Here is a 22,414-nt window from a genome sequence, read left to right as displayed (position 1 = left end):
CATGTAAATTTCTTGAATTATCTGGGAGGTTCAAAAGTTAATGGGCTCCAATTGCTTTCTTCATAATAATGTCTCAAGCAGTCAGAGTTGTCTTGCCAACCAATCAGCACCCTCTCCAGCAGTATAAGTTATTGTAATCATTTGAAATTTGTCACTCTTGTATTTTTTCTGATGAGTGCAAGATGACAAATATTGGCCACCATTCTCAGCAATATTAAAGAACTTTATGTATTATATGATAAAGGAAGAATGAACTATTGCCACATTGAATACATTGTAGGAGTAAAATAAACTCATTGATAACTGAAATAGATTCTGCCAGTCAAACAGAAATTCATGTGGAGTGGACCCACATTTGGGCGTCAAACAGGAACAAAATAAACAAGTTTAGCAATAGAAAGACTAATCTATATAGGTATTCTCTCACTGCTAAATTCATTGGATTTTTGATTCTAGGCTTCCTGGGCAGAGAGGTCAAACTGTACTTTGAACAAAGAGCCAATTCTGGTAGGAAAGCATTTCTAAGAGGTTCCTCTCTATTTGTATGTTTTGGATTCCTTATCTAAGGGTTTATGCCCGAAACATCGACTCTCCTCCTTGGATGTTGCCTGACTGGCTGTGCTTTTCCAACACCAGACTCTTTGACAAAGGCAAAATATATTGGTATGGAATCCATCTACCAGGCCCACTGTCAAGGACAGGCCATCAGCATTCTTAAAGATTCATCCCACCATGGCATGTTTTTCTACATTTGGAGATGCCAGTGTTGGACTGGGATGTGCTGTACAAAGTTAAAAATCACACAACACCAGGTTGTAGTTCAACAGGTTTACTTGGAAGCACTAGCTTTCGGAGCGCTGCTCCTTCATCAGGGCGCGGTAGGGGTTGCGAGTCTCTGTGAGAGAGTGTGTATATGTGTTTGAGTGTAAGGGGCCTATGAGAGTCTGTGAGAGGATGCATGTGTGAGTGTGTGTCTGTAGGAGTGTGTGTGTGTGTGTCTATGGAAGTGTCTGTGTCTGCGTGTGTGCATGTATGTGTGCAGGCAAGGATGCCCTGAGGCATGGTACATTGGTGAAACCGAGCAGAGGCTACAGCAACAGGTGAATGGGCACCACACAACAATCAACAGACAGGAGTGTTCCCTCCCAGTTGGAGAACACTTCAGCCATCTAGGATATTCAACCTCAGACCTTCGGGTGACCATCCTCCAAGGTGAACTTCAGGACAGGCGCATAGATAACTTCGGTACCCATAGGGATGGCCTCAACTGAGACCTTGGGTTCATATCACACTACAGATGACCAATATTGCACCATACCCACACACGTACACACAGGCACTCATATGTACACACACACACACACGCGCGCGCGCGAACACGCCCTCTCACAGACTTAGACCCCTTTACACTCACACACGCATGCACTCTCTCTCACAGACACTTGCAACCCCACCCACCCCCACACACACATCCACATGCACACATATACATATACGTTTGTGGGGTGAATTTGTACTTGCAGAGTTACATTGTACTTTGCTCAAAAAGCTGCATTAATTCATGTAAGATTCTGTTAATTCAATTTTTAGATTAGAATCAGTCTAAACCTTATGGCACAGACTGCAGTATGCAGAGTTGCTAACACCCAATACATTATCTGGGCTGACACCAATTGTTGAAGTTCACTTGAGAATGTAACTTTTTTTTTAAAAGTTTTGCGATTTACATATGAAAGAAGTGAAACTAACATGGTCATTCTAACAGATGAGAGACTTAACAATCAAGATATTTTTCAATGTATAGTTTCAGTTACATCACACTGTAAACTTTTGCTATAAATTCTGTGTCTTTCAATTGTGTACTCCACAACCACCAGATGAAGGAGCAGCGCTCCAAAAGCCAGTGCATCCAATTAAATCTGTTGGACTATAACCTGGTGTTGTGTGAACTGTTTTTCTACAACCTCTACCATCGGGGAGAAGGTGCAGAAGCCTGAGTACACGCACAAACCGGTTTCAAAACAGTTTCTACCCTACTGTTGTTAGAATAATGAATGGACTCACAAACTCTTAATATTCACCTGTACCTGTGTTTTTGTTTTTGCCACTGCTTACCTATTATTTCCTTATCTATGCTACTTAACTCTGATCTGCCTGTATTGCTTGCAAGACAAAGATGTTAGAGCCTGCACAGCTGAAAATGCTGAAATAACGCCATTGCAAATTCACGGGAGGACAAAGCCAGAGGGATGCAGAGATTGCAAAAATCATTTGGACTGATGGAGGTGATAAAGATGTAAAGTATGAATCTATTTGAGACGTGAGTATATCCAGAGTTCATGGAACTTGATGAATGCGAGGGACGTGGGTGATCAGAATTTGGTGCAAATTAAGATATCGGCAACAGCAATTGGATTAAGTTTATGGAGATTTGAGATTTGGGTGGTGGTTAGGACAACTTTGATACAGGTGAGTCTACAAATCATGGAAGAGATGGATAAGATTTCCAGTAGTAGTTGGACAGGTAGATGCCAAAAAGGGGAAATGTTGCACTGGGTGATCTAAGCCATCTTTATCACAGAGAACACTCAAATGGTCTTGTGTTATAAGTTCATTTTCGGATCAAGTAGGGCACTGATTTTGTGAAGTCTCTGTCAGCCTGAGACAGTGACCAGGAGCAGGATGGAATCAGTTATTCAGGAAAGTAAGCAATTGTTTCTGTCTTCCGATATTTAATATGAATAAATTATGTTTGCTTCACCTAGAATTGGGTGTTGGTAAGCAACCTAGCAACAGAGAAATTGTGGAGGAACAGTTGGAGAGGTGGTGAAGTGGAAGTGGTTATTATCAAAATGGACACGAAGCCTAATGTTACATCTTCGAATGATGACTCTGAAGCAGATAATGCAGATGAAAAACAGAATTACATAGAGTATACTCCACAGTAACAGGCATTTGATTCAGCCAATCCATGCCAGCAATTGTATTGCAATCAAGCCTCCTTCCATTCTCCCTCATCAAATGCTTTCAGTTTTACCCTCTACTCTCTTCCCTCTCATATACATGTGCAGCTTCTCGTTAAATGCCAATTATACCTTTCGCCTCAACCACTCCCTGTGATTGCAAGCTTCACATTCTCATCACTCTTTGGGCAAAGACATTACTTCATGCCTAAACTCTTTTTTTTTGGTGACTGCCTTATTTTGCAGCCTCTAGTTTGCTTTATCCTCAGCCAGTGAGTTTATTTGATGTGAACTACTTGATTTATAGTCATTTCATTAAGATGCCATGGTTTCAATGCGATAGAAATGAAATGCTCATTCATCAAGAGATCTGTGACCATAATGCATTATGGATGTGAGGGTTATCTCGGCAAAATCAAACTAGATTCCCTTGGTGCACTATAGTCTTTGCAACGTGCTTGATCATGAGAAAGCTCCATTGACCTATTTTCCCATTCTGACCTGTTGTTACGCTGTCTGGTTTTCTACCATTACACCTATGTGATGTAACTATGTTATATTATTAAAATATTGCATACGATGGAAATTATTGTAGTTCTTTAAGGTTGAACTAAAACTTTCAAGCATGAAATATCATAGTGATTCAGTTGGTGAAAATGTTTAATCCGCAATTTTTTCAGACACTATATGAACAATGCTTTGCACTAAACTGAATATCTTAGTCATCTTGTCTTACTCTTAACAATTGGTTCTTTCTATTGAAACAAAGCTATGAATCCTATTATGTGTGCTGTTGCTTTGGTAACTGAAGTTAATCCAGACTAAAGTATCATGTTTCCGTTATAGGTGTAAGTGCAACTGCCACTGAGTTCCTACTGAAACAATGGTTCCTGATTTACTGACCAATTTTGTGTGTCACTGGTAGAATCTGATCTATAATAGATAATGTATTGCTGCCTGTGACAGGTCAAGTAGATACCCTATGGATGTTTGCTTCTATCAAGCTCACAGAAAGCATGTAAAATGAATGGTGAGTAGGCATCTGCAGTCTTTATCGAATGCAGAAAACACTGCACTTAAAAAAAAATCTGCTTTTGATTAGATTGGCTGTAGAGGAAGCAGCAATTAATGTCATCTACTTGTGAGTAGATTTTCTGAAAAGACCTCAGTTATGAAACACATTGCCTCACTTGCAGTTTGCAACAAACTATTTAATCGGAAGACAGAAGGCGATGATCATCCATTGAAGAAAATAACAGGCAATCTCTCAGTACATAATTAAATGACAACACGTGGAGAAAGTAGAGAGTGTGTCAGCCTTATGTTTAGATCATAATGTAGACTAGTTATATAACTGACAAAAAGAGAACTTTCATAAAAGGAAATTTGAACATTAATCAAATGACAACCATTTCGCTGGGTTCAACATTAATGAAAACCGAGCCTGAATGTTTGAACCATCATTAGCTGATGCGTATTTAATTAAAGTTAAAGTGAGAAACTTTTGGAATTGTAGTGGAGTGATTGGACACAGTGAATGTTATGTTCTATTAGTACAACAGTGCAATCAATGCTTTGGTCGTAGATTTAACTTTCATACTGCCAAATCCTTTGATAGAGTTGATAGTTATGACACCTGAGGCCATGGCACATTTCCATTGAAAATTGGACAAATCTCTGCTGACTATGACTGTTTCTTCACTCTCTTTGAACCCATTGTATGCATTGAGCAACATCCCCTATTAGTAGCCAATTCAGCATTGATGGTGGGGAACCATTTAAATAATAATGTGAGGTAAAATTAATTGCTACTTTGAAATGTATGGGCTGATAGATGAAGACCAGCGTGGTTTTGTTAAATTCATGTTTGATTAATTTGATTTGATTTGGCAGGAAAATGGAGATGAAACCCAACACCATGTTGGAAAGCAAAGCAGGCTCAGTGGCCACATGGATCTACTCCTGCTCCCACTTCAAGAGCATGTGGACAAACTGGCAAGATGGACAGTTACATGGCAAATGAAATGCCTATAAATATGAAGTTTAGAATCATTGTCATACAGCATGGAAACAGACATTTTGACCCAGCTCTTCCATGTCGACCATGCTTTCCTAAACTGAACTAGTCCCATTTGCCAGCACTTGACCCATTTCCCTCTAAACCTGTCCTGTCCATGTAACTGTCCAAATGCCTTTGAAATGTAAAATTATACCCACTTCTACCACTTCTTCTGGCAGCGTCTTCCATATAAGCACCACCCTCTGTGTGAAAAAGTTGCCCCTTACTTCCATTTTAAATCTTTCCCCTCTCACCTTAAACCAATGTCCTCGAATTAGGACTCCCCAACCCTGGGGAGAAGACCTTGGCCATTCACCTTATCAATGCTCCTCATGATTTTATAAACCTGCATAAGATAATCCTTCAGCTTCCTACTTTCCAGGGAAAGGACATCCAAGCCTCTCTAGCCTCCAATGTTTCAGTCTTGGAAACATTCTTGGAAATTCTTTTGCACTCTTTCTATTTTAATAACATCCTTCCTATAGCAGGATGACCAGAACTGCACGCAGTATTCCAAATGTGGTGTTACCAATGTCTTGTAGAGCCATCAAATAAAGTCCCAACTCTTGTACTCAGTGCTCTGACTGTTGAAGGCAAGCATGCTAAATGCCTTCTTCACCACCCTATTGACCTGTGACTCCACTTTTGAGCAACTGTGTCCTTCACCCTGAGGTCTCTCTGTTCGACAATACTCCCTTGGCCCTACTACTAACTGTGTGATGACAAATGATCAGAACTAAATTCTTCTATTATATGGGAGTATCAGCTACCTAACTAATGGCCAGTAGACCAGACAACATAGCCTGCTTCTCCATGGGGGTGGCACGGTGGTAAGTACTGCTACCTAACAGCACCAGGGACCTGAGTTCAATTCTCGTCTCAGGCATCTGGTAAGGACAAGCCAGGGAACTACAGACCAGTTAGCTTGATGTCAGTGGTGGGCAAGTTGTTGGGAGGAATCCTGAGGGACAGGATGTACATGCATTTGGAAACGCAAGGACTGATTAGTGATGGCTTTGTGTGTGGGAAGTCATGTCTCACAAACTTAATTCAGTTTTTTGAAGAAGTAACAAAGAAGATTGATGAGGGCAGAGCAGTCGACGTGATCTATATGGACTTCAGTAAGGCGTTCGACAAGTTTCTCATGGAAGACTGGTGAGCAAGTTCAGATCTCATGGAATACATGGAGAACTAGCAATTTGGATAGAACTGGCTCAAAGGCAGAAGACAGAGTGTGGTGGTGGAGGGTTGTTTTTCAGACTGGATGCCTATGACCAGTGGAGCGCCACAAGAATCGGTGCTGGGTCTGCTACTTTTCATCATATATATAAATGATTTGGATGCAGTTCCTTGAAAGTGGAGTCACAGGTAGATAGGATAGTGAAGAAGGCGTTTGGTATGCTTTCCTTTATTGGTCAGAATATTGAGTTGGGTGGTTATGTTGTGGCTGTACAGAACATTGGTTAGGCCACTGTTGGAATATTACGTGCAATTCGACTATATTAAGATTTGGGCTTCATTCACACCATTTATCAATGGCCAACTGCATTAGATCTGTCAGTCTCTATTATATGGGAGTACAAGGTATACAGCTATCACTGCAGTTCAATAGTTTGCACCCTTTCATGGGCTGTCCCTAATTAACACATTTTCCATGAAAACCAGTGCTCCACAGGTTTCCCCATGGCCACCTTCAGTATGTTAAGTTATAGTGATTCAGGAGATGTTTTATAACAACAAAATCTCACATTTGTTTAGTGCCTTTTACAGGTTGAGATATCCCAGAGCACTTCAGCAGAGCATTATTAGACAAACTTTGACATAAACCACATTAGGAGATATTAAGCCAATAACCCTGAAATGAAGACTTTAATAAGAGAGAAAGATGGAGAAGATTAGAGATGGAATTCCAGAACTCAGCAGCTGATGGTGTAGTAAGTAAAGACACAGGGATTCAAGTTATGTACTATTAAACAGTTACTTGACAAAAATGTCCGGTTGAAATAATATAAACACACAGTTCTTTTTATAACCTCATGTTTCTTGCTCCTGTTCTGCAGGTAGCTGTGGCCAAAAGAATATTCATCTATTCCTGGAGACTCCAGGATAATCCTGATGGCTTCATAGCATTGTAAGAAATAAGACCATAAGACATAGGAGTGGAAGTAAGGTCATTCAGCCCATCAAGTCCACTCTGCCATTCAATCATGGCTGATGGACATTTCAATGTCACTTACCTGCACTCACCCTGTATCCCTTAATTCCTTGCGTGATCAAGAATTTATCAGTCTCTGCCTTGAAGACATTTAACGTCCTGGCCTTCACTGCGCTCTGTGGCAATGAATTCCACAGGCCCACCACTCTCTAGCTGAAGAAATGTCTCCTCATTTCCGTTCTAATTTGACCTCCTCTAATTTTAAGGCCGTGCCCATGGGTCCTAGTATTCCCGCCTGATGGAAACAATTTTCCAGCGTCCACCCCTTCTAGGCTAGGAATTACCTTGTAAGTTTCTATTAGATTTCCCCTCAATCTTCTAAACTCTGATGAATACAATCCCAGGATCCTCAGCCATTCATCATACAATAGGCCTACCATTCCAGGGATCATCCATGTGAATCTCCGCTGGTCACGCTCCAGTGCCAATATGTCCTTCCTGAGGTGCGGGGCCCAAAACTGGACACAGTATTCTAAGTGGGGCCTAACTAGAGCTTTATAAAGTCTCCACCATTCAAAATGATCCTTGCTGACTGGATTGTGAGGCAAACTCCACTTTCCTATCTGTCCCTAGAACTCATAGAGTAAAAGGCCATGCAGCTTGGAAACAGACCCTCCAGTCCAACCAGTCCATGCAGAACATAATCCCAAACTAAACTAGTCCCAAATGCCTGCTCCCAGTCCATAATCCTCCAAACCTTTCCTATTCATGTACTTATCCAAATGTCTTTTAAATGTAGTGCATGTGGGCACAGATACAAAGAGACAAATTATACCTTAGCAGGAGGCAAAGTTGCAAGTTTGATTGACGACCTATTGAGCATTTAAGAAATGTGGGTTTCCACCGGGTGCTCCAGTTTCCTCCTACAGTCCAAAGATGTGCAGGCTGGATGGATTGACCATGCTAAATTAACCATTGTGTGCATGTTAGGTGGGGTTAGCCACAGGGAATGCAAGGGTAGTGGGTGGGTCTGAGTGGGATGTTCTTCAGAGGTTCAGTGTGGACTCGATGGGCCAGTTGGAAACCCCCAATTTTTTATGTCATTCCTCTTAATTCTCGATTCAATAAGATTACCTCTTTGTTAGAGAAAGCCAGCAGGGTATGATAATGATCAGCTGGTAAATTGGGCAGAACTATGGCAGATGGAATTTAATCCTGGTAAGTGTGAGGTGATACATTTTGGGAGATCTATTAAGGGAAGATATACACGATGAATAGACAATCCCTCTAGAATACTGAGGAACAAAGGGACCTCAGGGTGGCACAGTGGCTCAGTGGTTAGCAACCCTGCCACTTTTCACCAGGGACCCGGGCTTGATTTCCACCCTCAAGTGACTTTCTATGTGGAGTTGGCACATTCTCCCTGTGTCTGCATGGATTTCCTCTGGGTGCTTTGGCTTCCTCCCACAGTGGAGGTTATGTAGATTGGCACGCTGAATTGTCCAAAGGTATGCAAGCAAGTTGGGTTAGCCATAGGACATGCAGGGTTATGGTAGATGGATGATCTGGGTGGGATGTTCTTCAGAAGTTGGTGTGGACTTGATGGGTTGAAGGGCCTAATTCCACACTGTAGAGTTTCTATGCTGGAATTGTTCCTCAAACTTTCATTTTAGGACAGACCTATCATCCAGAAATCAACCCTGGGAACTTCCATAAACTGCTTCCAATGTAAGTATGTCCCTCCTTAATAAAGAAACGAAAACTGTGCACAGTACTCTTGGTGCGTTCTCAGTGCCATGCCCCATTGTGTGGGTGAGGGGTTAACAGTGAGAATGCATCATGAGTGACATCAGAGGATGTCAGATCACATGAAAGTGGAACCTGAAGGAAGAAGCCCAGCAGTGATAGCTGTACACCTTGTAATAAAGGCTAACATTCATTTGCCTGCCTAATTACTTGCTGCATGTTACCATTTTGTGATTCATGTACCAGGGAATCTATATCCTTCTGCATTTTAGTGTTCTGTGGTCTCTCTCTCTCTCCACCTCTCTCTGTTTTGAGCAACATTCTGTTCTTCTTTTAGCCTGAGTGGTCAAGCTCATACTTTCCTGCATTATATGCCATCTGCTGCATTTCTGCCCACTAAGTTAACCTACCTTTACCCCTTTCCATACTTTTTGTATCCTTCTCATTCGTTGTTTGTATCTTTATAGCATCAGCATCCTTGGCTAAAATACTCTCAATCCTTTCATTTGAGCCATTAATATAGATCATTAATAGTTTAGGCTCCAAAACCAATCCCTTTGCCACTCTACCTCTGAGTATCTGTAAGTGTCTCATTTATCCCAAATCTGTTCTCCACTCTGTATTTATCCATGTGGTTAATTCAGTGTCTGTGACAAAACACTGGCCTTAGAAACAGGCCAGAGATGGTTCCTGAGCCTGATATGAGGTAAAGAGGGATTTTCCTTTAAGGAGAGATAGAATAGGTTGGGTCTGTAGCCATCGGCATTTGGAAGAATGAGAGATGACCTTAATGAAACATACAAGATTCTTCGGGAAAACAACAAAGACTGGAGATCACAGTGGGTCAGACAGCATCTACAGAGAGAGAACAAGCTAATGTGTCCAGTCAAGATGACTCTTCATCAGAATTGAAGTGCAGTGTGAAGGGGGCAGCATTTATGCAATAGTGGGGAGAGTGGAGGAGGTGTGCGGGTGGTGGGATGTGGAGTGCTGGGGGAGAAAACACACTGATGGTTCAGATTAAGTGATTGGAATGTGAGAATGGCAGAACAATGGGGTGTCTATCTGCCAGACTGGAAAGAACAGACGGTCCCCATGGGGTGGCGGGGGGTGGGGGGAGACAGGACATGGTGACACAGAATGTAACAAGTAAAGCTGAAAGAAAGGGAAGGAATGGGAGTGGATTCACAATTTCAAGGTGCTTCGAAGTCAATATTGTGTGCAGAAGGCTATAAAATGCCTTGTATGAAGATGAGATGTTGTTCCTCCAGTTTTTGCTGTGATTCACTGGAACACTGCAACATACCGAGTGTGTGAGGAGGACGCTGTGTTAAAAATATTGGATGCAGGAAGGATGGGGTCCTGCTTGAGTTTGTGTTCTGCAAAGCAGTCACCCAGTGTGCGTTCAGTTTCTCCAGTGTAGAGTAGATCACGTTGGGTGCAGTGAGTACAATACACAGGATTGGAGGAGGTCCAGGTGAAATGCTGCTTCATCTGGAAAGCCTGTTTAGGCCCTTGGATGGTGAGCAGGGAGGAAGTGAAGGGGCAGGTGTGGCACCTTCTGTGGTCACAAGGGATGGCGCCACGGGAAATGGGGTTTGGTGTTATTGGTCATGGAATGGACTAGGGCATCCTGGAGTGTGTGATCCCTGAGAAACCAACTAGGTGAAAGTGAAAACTGTGGATGCTGGAGACTAGAATCGAGAATGTGGTGCTGGGAATGCACAGCAGGTCAGGCAGCATCCAAGGAGCAAGATAATTGATGTTTTGGGGAAAGGCCCTTCATCAGGAATGTGGCTGGGAGCCTCAGGGTTAGAGAGATAAATGGGAGGGGGTGGGGCTGGGGGCAAGGTAGCTGAGAGTGCAATAGGTGGATGGAGGTAGGGATGAAGGTGATAGGTTGGAGAGGAGGGTGGAGCAGATAGGTGGGAAGGAAGATGAACAGGTAGGACAGGTCTTGAGGACTGTGCTGAGCTGGAATGTTGGAACAGGGATCTGGTGGGGGGAGGGGAAACTGGTGAAATCCGCATTGATGCCTTGGGGTTGGAGGGTCCCGAGGTGGAAGATGAGGCATTCTTCCTCCAGGCATTGGTTGGTTAGGGAGTGGCGATGGAGGAGGCCCAGGACTTGCATGTCCTCGGCAGAGTGGGAGGGGAGTTGAAATGTTTGGCCATGGGGTGTTGCAGTTGGTTGATGCAGGTGTCCCAAAGATGTTCTCTGAAGCGCTCTGAAAGTAGACATTCTGTCTCCCCAGTGTAGAGAAAACTGCATCGGGAGCAACAGATACAGTAACTGACATGAATGGAAGTGCAGGTGAAACTTTGATGGATGTGGAAGGCTCCTTTGGGACCTTGGATGGAGGTGAGGGAGGAGGTGTGGGATGCAGGTTTTGCAATTCCTGTGGTGGCAGGGGAAGGTGCCGGGAGGTAAGGATGGGTTGTTGGAGGGCGTGGATCTGACGAGGTAGTCACAGCTCAGGGGAAGATATGTTTGGTGGAGGCATTCTGCTGGAGTTGTCTGAAATGGCGAAGAATGATCCTTTGAATGCGAAGGCTGGTGGGATGAAAAGTGAGGACAAGGGGAACCTGTTCATGCTGTTGTGAGTGACGGGAAGTGGCAAGCATGGAAGCACAGGTAATACGTTGGATACGGTTAGGGCCCTGTCAAACACAATGAGTGGGAAACCACAGTGATAGAAGAAGGAAGCCATGTCAGCAGTGCTGTCTTGGAAAGTGGCATTGTTCGAACAGACATGATGTAGGCGAGGGAACTGGGAGAATGGGATGGAATCCTTGTGGGATGTGGGGTGTGACAAGCTGTCATGAAGGTAGCTGTGGGAGTCAGTGGCTTTCTAGTGGATGGCACTGGATGGTTTATCCCCTGAAATGGAGACAGGGAAGTCAAGGAAAGGAAGGGAAGTGTTGGAAATGGGCAGTGTGAAAGTTATAGAGGGGTGGAAATGGAGGTGAAATGAACAAATTTCTCAAGGCCCAGATCGGATCATGAAGCAGCACTGAAGCAGTCATTGATGTAGTGAGAAGAGTTGTGAGAGGGAGCCAGTGTAGGACAGGAACAACGTTCATTCCACAAACTCCACCAAGAGACAGGCATAATGGGACCCATGTGGGTGCCCATAGCCACTCCTTTGACTTAGCAGAAGTGAGATGAATTAAGAGATTAATTGTTCAGCGAGAGAATAGGTTCAGCCAGGCAGAGGAGAGTAGAGGGTTGGGTGTGGATTGTTCAGGCTTCTGGTCGAGGAAGAAGCTGAGAGCTCTCAGACCATCCTGGTGAGGAATGGAGGTATAGAGGGATTGGATATCCATGGTAAACAAGAGGCAGTTAGGGCCAGGGAACTGGAACTTGACAATTTCTTTTTAGATTAGATTACTTACAGTGTGAAAACAGGCACTTCGGCCCAACTAGTCCACATCGACCCACCAAAACGCACCCACCCACATCTATTCCCCTACGTTTACCCCTGCATCTAACACTACGGGAAATTTAGCATGGCCAATTCACCTAATATGGTGCGGGGCGTCAGAAGAATCACAGATGTAGGTGGGCAGGGTCTGAACAAGTGGAGAGATAATCGTGTCAAGGTGAGTGGAAATGAGCTCAGTGGGTCAGGAGCAAGCTGATATGATGGGCCGACCGAAGCAGGCTGGTTTGTGTATTTTGGGAAGGTGGTAGATGCGGGCTGTCCTGGGGCTGGGGAGGCTACAAGGTTGGAGGCAGTGGGGGGGGAAGATCTCCAGAGATAATGAGGTCAGTGACAGTCCTGGCAATGATGGCTTAATGTTAGGATGTGGGGTCATGGTCCAGGGGGAGATGGTGTCTAAGAGTTGGTGCTGAGCCTCTACAAGGTAAAGATTAGAGCACCAGACTACAACAGCACCACCTTTGTTGATGGGTTATTAGCTATATTCTCATTGGATGGTGAAGTAGACTCAATGCATTGGGCCTACTTATGGAGAACTGATGGAGATCAAAATGTAAAACAAAACTTAAACATTGGAAGTTTGTGGTTGATAGGAATCAAGCTCAGTGAGTTCTGCTTTCTCGCTGAACGATGCTCGTGTATGCCAGAAACAGTGGTACTGCCAGTCATTAAAATTGCTAGGGTTGAGTGTGTGGTGCTGGAAAAGCACAGCAGGTCAGTCAGCATCCGATGAGCAGGAAAATTGATGTTTCGGGCAAAAGCCCTTCATCAGGAATAAGCAAATATAATTGCTGGGTTTGCTTTTGTCTTGCTGAATGACAAATTTATATTCGCTAAGCAAACCAAGCAAATGCAAATTTGTCATTTGAGGTCAACAAAATATCAGGCAGGAAGATTGTTATTCTAATTTCCCTCCAAGAGCTGTACAACTGGATATTATCAATTGCAGCATGCATGTAACTGTAGTGGCTGTTTATCAGATCAATCTGGAACCAGGAACTTAGACTGACCATGACAGAAATGGGGTCAGTTTTTTTAAAAGACTGGATATTATTTTCCACGCTTTGTCATGTCACGATGGAGCTTATCCAGTATCTCATCCCCATATATTGGGAAACCATGGGAAGTTCCATGGTATATGTAATGAGTAAGCAAGACTCTAATCAGTAGCTGAAACTGTGAAAGGACGTAACTGCCCAGTATTTCCATGGTGTGAAAATGCATTAGATCCTTGGAACAATTCAATGAAATGAGAGCATATTGACCTAATTTTGTAAAGTGCCAAGTACATAGTATAACAAACCTGAGGAGTACTATAACAAATCACATTTCCAGTAGGAGGATCTACCCATAGGTAACACACGTCAGGAGCTTTGGTTGGATTTTTACTTGATAATCAAATCAGGCGAAGAGAGCTGACATGAGCAAATACCTCATTCCAGGTGGAATGCTGGAGTCTTGCCACAGTCTCACTTCCTGGTGACTTTGTAGGGGATGTCTTAACAATTTCCTGACAACTCACATGGGAAGAATGGCAGGGTACCATTTAAGTCATTAATGAGCCACTTGAGGACTTCTCTCCTGAGGAAGCTTCATCGTTCACTGCATTTTGCCCGATTTTTCCTACAAGGAGTGGTTGTATCCAAATGCATGCTACTTGGAGTCATCTCCTATTTTCTGCCCAGAGGACCCAAAATCCAAAATACTCCTCGATGTGCCACACGAACACTTTCTAAGGTGTGTTAATGATCTCAAGACAATGGATCACACAAGGTTACAATGAACTCTTTAGTTACAGTGATGGTGCTCAGTCTGCAAAAACATATCATATTTCACTCATGCGAGTCACAAATTGAAACCACTGACATCGTTTGCATGCAGTTTGGATGCTCCCCCCTGTGTCTGATGGAGGAGTGGAATTAAGCTTTTTTTGTGATGGATCCAGCAGGATGCTTGTGGGGCTTAGCCTTGGCATTACGAGACCAGCGAGAGGTCAGCCACAGATTTCCCTCACTGGGATGATGTGGGGTTGGCCCCAGTTCCAGAGAGCTTGCTGTACATGTTGCCTCATCCAGACAATCCAAGGGGATGACAGATGACAAAGGTGCCCTGTGAGAGATTGCACCCTCCACATCATCCGCATCTGCCCCAGCAGATATTCATCCATGGGATATGGGTGTCGATGGCTAGGTCAGCATTTATTGCCCAGCCCTGATTGCACAGGGTCAGTTAAGAGTCAATGCATTGCTATTGCTCTGACCACAAGTAATGCCAGTTTCCTTTCCTGAAGGACCTTAGTGAACCAGATGGGGGCTTTCTAACAATGAACAATGGATTCATGGTCATCATTTGAGTCTTAATTCAGATTTTTCTTCATTGCATTTAAATTCCATCATCCTGGATGCAAATCCAGGTCCTCAGGACATTACTGAGTTCTGTGGATTGATGGTCCAGTGTTAGTATCACTGGACCATTGCCTCCCTGTGTGTACGTCAGTGGGAATCTACAATTAAGGAGCATTTAATCACCTGTCCATGCATTTGTGCACTGTTGCACAGAACTGACTAGTGTTATGACCAAGGTTGGAGAGACACACGGTTTCCCCACTCTGCCACTGTCCCAACATATTATAAATTTAACAAGGTTGGTGAATACGGATCCCGAGTGTGATCATGTCCCAGTATTGTGAAAAATACATCCAGGCTCCTTTAGTTACGAGCAAAAACTGGAATATTGCCAAAATAACCAAAAGATTATTGACAGATAGTTTGGATTATGCAAATATATATAACTGCTGTAAGAAACTTAAAAACATACAAGTCTGAGGAAAAACAAAGAAAACTCAGCAGAATGTTGACTATAAAGTACTTTGATCAAGTAAAAATTACAAGAGGAAGGATAAGTCATAGATTGTCCCAGATGTGTTCTGATTTTGAAATGATTCTGCACATACACAAGCATAAAGAACTTAAATGCATACAAAATCAGAAATTGCTGGAAAAGCTCAGCAGATGATGGTGGCTGAGTGGTTAACACTGCTGCCTCACAGCGCCATGGACCCAGGTTCGATTCCAGCCTTGGGTGACTGTCTGTGTGGAGTTTGCACATTCTCCCTTTGTCTGCATGGGTTTCCTCTGGGTGCTCTGGTTTCATCCCACAATCCAAACATGGGCATGTTAGGTGAATTGGCCATGCCAAACTGCCCATGGTGTTCATGAATGTATGGGTTGGGTGCATTAGTCAGGGGAATGGGTCTCGGTGGGTTACTCTTCAGAGGGTTGGTGTGGACTTGGGCCAAAGGGCCTGTTCCCACACTGTAGGGAATCTAATTCGAAGTGTCTGGCAGCATCTATGGAGAGCAACAAGAGTTAATGTTTTGGGTCCAGTGATCCTTCCTCAGAACCGTTGGTAGCTAGAAAAATGTTGTTTTTTATTCAGAAGATAGGTAGTGGTGGTGGTGGTGGTGGTCGTGGTGGGGAGGTGGGGTGGGGGGTGGGGGAGTTGGGGTGGGGGCATATGGATTAAATGATAGCTGGGGATACAGCCCAAACAGACAGAAGAACAGTTGGACTTATAAAGGAGTGGACAATGATCTGATTATTAATGGTGATTGTTAGTGGTTAACAATAGGACATTGTATGTAAATGCACATCATTATTGTTTAGATATGTCACCACCAGTTAAACAAAGATTTCTGAACAGTGGTACCTATTTTTAACCAACTTTGCTTCAACTGAGTATTTTGGAAGTAGACAATTTAAGAAAAAATCTCTTCCTTGAATAAGCGATTGAATAGCTGTTACTAATTAGTAACAACGAAGAAATAAATTTTACAGAACAAGTATTTTATTTTTTTCCCTAAAAGGTATGTTATTTATGACACATTACTAAGTATTTCCACCTGACAAATATACAATAAAATTCAATTTGTATCTATACAGCACACATTATTCTAATGTCTCATTCCTATTGTAATGGTTTTAATGTTCACAATATACATTCCATGTCAAGTATACAGCTCAAAGAGTAGTTTTACTTTTGACTTGGAGATGCCGGTGTTGGACTGGGGTGTACAAAGTTAAAACTTACACAACACCAGGTTATAGTCCAACAGGTTTAATTGGAAGCACACTAGCTTTCAGAGTGTCACTCCTTCGTCAGGTGATTGTCAAACTAGTTTTAGTTTGGAAGGGTAAAATGTGTTGGCACAGGCTTGGAATGCTGAAGGGCCTGTTCCTGTGCTGTACTGTTCTTTGATTAAATATTTCAAGTTTAAAATTATTGAAAGTACAATAAAAAAATTTCTGTATACCACATTCTACGCTGAGGTTCCTCAGTTTCATTTCATTTTCTTTTTATTCATTCATGGGATGTGGACATGGATGTTTAGGCCAGAATTTATTGCCTATCCTTATTTGCCACAAGGGTACTTAAAAGTCAATAAATTGCTATTTTAATCAATAAGCTTCATATATTTTGTATATGTTTCCCTATTAAAAACACTCACTTCTCTAGAGCTGGAACATTTGTCCATGGCGCTGTTAATTCTCTAGATCTGGAGCGTTGTTAAAAAGTTAAAACTCTATAGCTTTTGGTAAACAAATATCTTTTTTTACTCTTCATTGGGTAGTTATCCAAACAAATCTGTTGACGGTTGGCATAATCAACTAATGAATTCAAATAATTTACTTGCTGCCACTGCTGACAGCAACTTTTCTGTGATAATCAAATTAATTTCTTGCCATCTACAACTCCCCTAATCCAATTAGGCTGCACATTACCATCAAATCATATTACCACGGAGAATTCGAAGATTGCATCATCCCAGAGATTTGCATTTCTGTTGAAATTTGCGTCCAGTCCACAGGTGTCATTTTTTGGCCTTGTCTTAAGAACAGCAAGCATTCAGTTTATGTGCTGTGGCCAATTACACCCTGCAGAAAATGAATATAGCATTTGAAGTTTGCAGCCTTCAAAGCCATATACTCTTCTCAGTACCAGATCCAACTTGTTTAATTGTTTCTGAAGTATCAACAAGTTACCTATATTTCTAAAACAGAACTAGAGGGCGTGTGTTTAAGGTGAGAAGGGAAAGCTTTAAAAGGGACCTAAGGGGGCAACGTTTTCAGCCAGAGGGTGGTGCGTGTATGGAATGAGCTGCCAAAGGAAGTGGTGGATGCTGGTACAATTACAACATTTAAAAGGCATCCGGATGGGTATATGAATAGGAAGGGTTCAGAGGGAAATGGACCAAGTGCTGACAAATGGGACGATTATTAATTTTGGATATTTGGTCATCATGGACGAGTTGGACCAAAGAGCCTGTTTCCGTGCTGTACATCTCTATGTCTCTTTGACTCTAAAACACCCAGAAATTGCAAGAGAAACTCAGCAGGTCTGGCAGCATCTGTTGAGTGCGAAACAGATTTAACTTTTCAAATCCAGTGACCCTTCTTCAGAATTGGGCAGAATTTGTAGAGAGTGAAAGAAAGTTTCAAGGCAATGAACCCTGACAGGAATTCACATCCTATCTGGAATCTAGGGGTTGTTTTGAGGATTTGTTACTAACATTTTCCACTTGGGGACCCTGCAGTCCTCCAGACTCAGTATAGAGTTCAATAATTTTAGGGCCTAAACTCTCCCATGTCGTGGACCCCTACCCACACACCAGGCTTTGTTATCATATAGTCTGCCATTGCACACTACCTATTGTTAATCACTAACAGTCCCCATTAACAGCTATCCACTCTCGCAGCCAGAGCGTTATCAACTTCTTTGTCTGTCCAACTGTTCTTCTCTCCCTTTGAGCTCCATCCCCACCTATCGTTTACTCCTAACCTCCATCCCTCCCCCACCCTATCTTCTACAAATAAACCAGTATTTTCTTAGTTACCGTCACTTCTGAGCAATGGTCACCGGTCCCAAAACATTAACTTTGATTTATCTTCACAGATGCTGCCAGACCTTCTGAGCTTTTCCAGGAATTTCTGTTTTTGTTCCTGATTTATGGCATCCACAGTTTTTTCAGTTTTTATTCTGTCACGAGCATGTCTGTTTTGGTGAGTTTGCTTGAGTATTAATTGACTGCTTACCTCTTCCTATTGTACCATGCAGTTGTATTATTGTAATAAATTGTGGCTTTTGGTGATGTAGGTATGGACTAGGGGAAAGTGAGGACTGCAGATGCTGGAGACCAGAGTTGAAAAGAGTGGTGCTGGAAAAACACAGCAGGCCAGGCAGCATCCGAGGAGCAGGAGGATCGACATTTTGGGCATAAGCCCTTCTTCAGGACTAGGATTTGAGCATTATTAGAAAGAGTTGAGATTGACATTGGAAGTTTTATCGGGTAATGAAGTGTAAGTTGCATGCAATGCGCAGAAAACTCGACTTTAGGTTGAATGGCACGTATAATTATCACACTTTTGCACTAAATTTAAATGGATAGTAGTGAAATCCATGGAGTCAAATCAGGACAACCCTTTATTTGCAGAATCAAGATTTGGAAATACTGGTCTTGGACTGGGGTGTACAAAGTTAAAAATCACACAACACCAGGTTATAGTCCAACAGGTTTAATTGGAAGGACTAGCATTTGGAGTGCTGCTTCTTCATCAGGTGGTTATGGAGTGTAAGATTGTAAGACACAGAATTTATAGCAAAAGTTTACAGTGTGATGCAACTGAAATGATATATAATTATAGATTAGATTAGATTAGATTAGATTAGATTACTTACAGTGTGGAAACAGGCCCTTCGGCCCAACAAGTCCACACCGCCCTGCCGAAGCGCAACCCACCCATACCCCTACATCTACCCCTTACCTAACACTACAGGCAATTTAGCATGGCCAATTCACCTGGCCTGCACATCTTTGGACTGTGGGAGGAAACCGGAGCACCCGGAGGAAACCCACGCAGACACTGGGAGAATGTGCAAACTCCTCACAGTCAGTTGCCTGAGGCGGGAATTGAACCCAGGTCTCTGGCGCTGTGAGACAGCAGTGCTAACCACTGTGCCACCGTGCCGCCCTAGGTGGCACAGTGGTTAGCACTGCTGTCTCACAGCGCCAGAGAAATTATCATTTCAGTTGCATCACCCTGTAAACGTTTGTTATAAATTCTGTGTCTTACAATCTTATTCTCCACAACCACCTGATGAAGAAGCAGCGCTCCAAAAGCTAGTCCTTCCAATTAAACCTGTTGGACTATAACCTGGTGTTATATGATTTTGAACTTTGCAAAATCAAGTGATGGTAACTTTGTTTTAGTTCATCTTATAAAGTTAAACCTAAAGTTGGAAACTGGCCATGTCCTCCCTGTGCCTCAGTTACCTCATTATCGCTTTCTCAACCGTCCACAGCTTTACCCGTCCACACTTCACAATCTCCACCAGTTAATTATTTACTTTGTGTTCCCAACTTCTTTGTTCTGCTATTGGTAGCCACTCTTACAATCCTGTCCTGTGAAACTCATTAACCGACCATTCCATTTCCTTCCACTCTCTTCTTTACTTCAGCCTCCGAAAAAAATCTCCTTTAGCACTTGTCCTATTCCAGTCCCAACCCGTAATGATTTTCCCTATTTTCATGTTCTCCACATCATTCATTACTCATAAATGCCTACAGTGCTTTAAAGTACCTTTTATTTATCGAGAAGTTGTATAGAAACAGGAGTCTGATAAGGTTTCCTTGATTACAGTAACAGTTATACAGTATGGGCAATAGGAGACAGTGAGGACTGTAGATGCTGAAGGTCAGAGTCAAAAGTGTAGTGCTGGAAAAGCACAGCCGGTCAGGCAGCTTGTGCTCGAAATGTTGACGCTCCTGCTGTCTGACCAGCTGTGCTTTTCCAGCACCATGCAGTATGGAACACCAGTGCCAAAGTACGTAGTAAAGCACTCCCACATTTAGCCTTGAAGGACTGTGGCCTCCATTTATTGACTGTTTTGGACAGATTGAAGGGAGACTGGCCACTCCATGAGTTCCTTCATGCTCTGTGGAATTTGTGAGTCTTTGTCATCACCTCAACTACTGCATCCTCCCAAGTTTCAGCCTTGATATTTGGCAGTAACTAAAAAAGAGGGAAAGCTGGTGGGACTGAGGCACCCAATACTTGACACTATTTGTGAGGTTTGATGGTGGATGCAGTAAGTTCAAGGATGTGATGATTCCCACAGGGAGATTATAATCAATCACACCACCCTCAATTTCCAGTATTCCCTCCGGTTAGTTCTTGAGCCTCTATCCCCAAACTCTCTTCATGCTGCAACATACTGTAGTAGTAAAAACAATTAATGCAGTACCTTTAGCATTATAGGCCATGCCTAAGAACTTCAAAGCAACGTTATAAAACAAAATATGGACCAAGCTACATTAGGAGATAATACATTAGACCACCACCATGATCAAAGAATAAAGTTTTAAGGAGTAGCTCAGTGCAGAAAGCCAAAGAGAAGGCAGAGAGATATAGATAGGGTGTTACGGAGGTAAAGGACCAGTCAAGTGAAGAAATGGCTACCAACAGCAGAGAGACAAAATTAGAGGTGCTTAGAAGGCCAGAATTGGAGGAGTATAGATTTGATGTTTGAAACTTTGCTCATTATTATTTTCAGCATTGGCACCGGCCACCAAAGATATCTTTATCTAAAACAGATTTCTGAGCAGATTCCAATTATCTCCTTCCATTTCTTTCTTACTTGGTCAAGGGTGTAACTTCCATTTCAAACCCAGTTGGCTGAAAAGTAAGTAAAGCAGAGGACATAGAACATAGACCAGTAAAGCACAGTACAGGCCCTTCGGCCCTCGATGTTGTGCAGACCTTTTATCCTACTCTAAGATCAGACTAACCCACATCCCCTTCATTTTACTCCCATCCATGTGCCTATCTACGGGTTGCTTAAATGTCCCTAATGTATCTGACTCTACTACCACCACTGGCAGTGCATTCCATGCACCCACCACACTCTGTGTAAAGAACCTACATCTCCCCTAAACCTTCCTCCAATTACCTTAAAATTATGCCCCCTTGTGATAGCCATTTCTGCCCTGGGAAAAGGTCTCTGGCTATCCACTCTATCTATGCCTCTCATCATCTTGTACACCTCTATCAAGTCGCCTCTCATCCTTCTTCTCTCCAATGAGAAAAGCCCAAGCTCCCGCAACCTTTCCTCATAAGTCATGCCCTCCAGTCCAGGCAGAATCCTGGTAAATCTCCCCTGCAATCTCTCTCAAGCTTCCACATCCTTCCTAGAATAAGGTTTCCACATCTTTCCTACAATGAGACATATGTTGATATTTTGTATTACAACTGGTTCTGGGAAGAATGACAGCACGGTCGGAAAGGCAGCGTGTGGTCTTTCCAGGAGGTGAAGAAGTTCACGTTTCGGGTGTAACCCTTCTTCAGGACTGAAGATTTCAGGGCCCTGAAGAAGGGTTAAACCTGAAACATTGACTTCTCCACCACCTGATGCTGTCTGACCTACTGTGTTCTTCCAGCCTCCTGACTGTCTACTATGGATTCCAGCATGTACAGTTTTTTTGTCTCAAACTAAGCTTTTGGCCTTTAGCACCTGAGCATTAAATATCAGCTGAATGGAGCACAGTGGAAGTTGTGCCATGAGAGAGGCACTTTCCTCCTATTGCACAATTTATACTTCAGTTATCTCAGTGTGTTCTCCCATTTAGTACAGTGCAGCCCTCCTCAGCCAGATTTCTTTTAATCCAGGGGATGCTTAATGACCGTAGGAAGAATAAAAATCTACTTAATTAATTCTATCATTTGTCAGTACTTAAGGATTTTAATCTTCTCATGGTATACAAGGTACAACATTACTGTATTAATGCTGGAGACTTACCTAATGCACGGACACAACTCATACTGTATGGTGATATAATTTGCTAAGCAGAAGGAAGCTATATAGTAAATGTCTTCAATATATTTCATCAGGAAGGGCTTTTGCCCGAAACATCGATTTCGAAGCTCCTTGGATGCTGCCTGAACTGCTGTGCTCTTCCAGCACCACTAATCCAGAATCTGGTTTCCAGCATCTGC

At 42.8% G+C, this 22,414-nt stretch overlaps 1 long non-coding RNA gene across 2 annotated transcripts in view; it reads left to right on the top strand.

Moving 5' to 3' along the window:
* Positions 1-22,414, top strand: part of LOC140466314 (uncharacterized) — a 125,385-nt gene that overhangs the window by 68,075 nt on the left and 34,896 nt on the right. Inside the window, exon 1 of one of the 2 annotated variants that reach the window (XR_011955211.1) lies at positions 3,821-3,993. The exons of the other annotated variant lie outside the window; for it this stretch is intronic. This is a non-coding gene — a long non-coding RNA (uncharacterized lncRNA). Of the gene's footprint in view, positions 1-3,820; positions 3,994-22,414 lie in introns of those variants that run through there. 2 annotated transcript variants of the gene reach the window in all.

Source organism: Chiloscyllium punctatum, chromosome 3 (assembly GCF_047496795.1).
Source record: "Chiloscyllium punctatum isolate Juve2018m chromosome 3, sChiPun1.3, whole genome shotgun sequence".
In the NCBI taxonomy this organism is placed as follows: Eukaryota; Metazoa; Chordata; class Chondrichthyes; order Orectolobiformes; family Hemiscylliidae; genus Chiloscyllium; species Chiloscyllium punctatum.
The sequence above is the reverse complement of the archived record's forward strand: the minus strand, read 5'-3'. Positions and strand labels throughout refer to the sequence as shown.